Consider the following 1,346-nt stretch of genomic DNA (forward strand, 5'->3'; position numbering starts at 1 on the left):
CCCGCCTTTTTAATTCGAATTCTGTTGAGGCGCGGGGAGCGGCTGCGACCAGACTGACCGCACGTGCAATCACACGGTTGATTCCACTCGTGTTGCCGAACGATACGCACAATGCTATGGCTAAGAAGACGTCTCATGATACGTCTGTCACGGCGGGCACTCTACCGGCAAACGAGCAGTGACGCAGTAGCAACCGCCGATTCTTGGAAACGATCACGTCGTTGCCGTTCCGACAACGAGGCGGGCGGCATGTTTGAGATTTGCTCACTTTATTAATTATATTTCTTCCTACATTATTTTTGTTAAATTTACATCATATTACAACTAATTATTTAATTCTATTAACTGTACAATATTTGTTTGTATCTATTATTAATCGTTTATAAAATAAATCATAGCCGACGGGCGAGCGAGGTTCGCGATTCCCCGCCATTCGCCCTTCCCCTCACAGGTTCCCCCGGGTGGATCGAGTAGCTCGGCACCTGTAGGGGGGCGAGGCGAGACGGCGAAAGATATAAATATATCGATTCCGGGAATCCTCGCTCTCTCTTAGTCGGCATTGTGACAAAGTAAACACGGGCTTATCACGAAACACTTCTTCATCGAATTCCGTTGCACATGTTTGAACTGTTTGGAAATATTTAAAGTATAAAATACACAAAAGTCCACTGAATTATGAACAAAATTACGTCCCTGAATTTAAGAAAAGTCAAGAGGTGTCAGAAATAAAATCCTCTCTGATACGTTCAGAGAGGAAAATAAGTATGGAGAGAGGAGTAAAAATGAAAGAAGTTTTAAGGCTGGGGAAACTTCTAAAGGAGAGAGATTCCAACATATCTAATATGTACATTTAAAGCAAGTCCAAGGAACTCTCTCCGTTAATGTTTGAAAAGGTGTGTGGAGATGGAGGAGAAATGTATAAAGTACAGAGACGAGGTTGGTGGGCCCGCTCTAATGATAAAGATTATAAAATTTGGTGGCAAAATGACCAGCATGATCACTGTACGCGCTTTCTCGATTTGTATAGCATGCCACTGTCCGCGCTATCTTTTATTATATTGTCCAGCGTGTGTGGTCTACGTGCTTGCACGATGGATGCACGGCGTGAAAGTGATTTTCGTGCTTTATGAGAGGAGGAGGAGAATATTTGGCCTCTATAAGAGGTACAAAATTTATGAAATGTGTGTTACATACAAAAGAGAAATGGCTTAACGTCGATCGGTCTCTTACAGGGAGGAGCCGACGACGAAAATTTAAATTTACAATAATAACTAAGCTCCCTGGTTGATCCTGCCAGTAGTCATATGCTTGTCTCAAAGATTAAGCCATGCATGTCTAAGTACATA

General features: G+C 42.6%; 1 non-coding gene across 1 annotated transcript in view; it reads left to right on the forward strand.

The window, feature by feature from the left end:
• The first annotated feature begins 1,277 nt into the window (after positions 1–1,277).
• LOC143306763 (small subunit ribosomal RNA) overlaps positions 1,278–1,346 on the forward strand; it is a 1,923-nt gene continuing 1,854 nt past the window's right edge. Inside the window, exon 1 of the ribosomal RNA XR_013064079.1 lies at positions 1,278–1,346. This exon is cut by the window's right edge and continues 1,854 nt beyond it. This is a non-coding gene — a ribosomal RNA (small subunit ribosomal RNA).

Source organism: Osmia lignaria, unplaced genomic scaffold (assembly GCF_051020975.1).
Source record: "Osmia lignaria lignaria isolate PbOS001 unplaced genomic scaffold, iyOsmLign1 scaffold0035, whole genome shotgun sequence".
Taxonomy (NCBI): domain Eukaryota; kingdom Metazoa; phylum Arthropoda; class Insecta; order Hymenoptera; family Megachilidae; genus Osmia; species Osmia lignaria.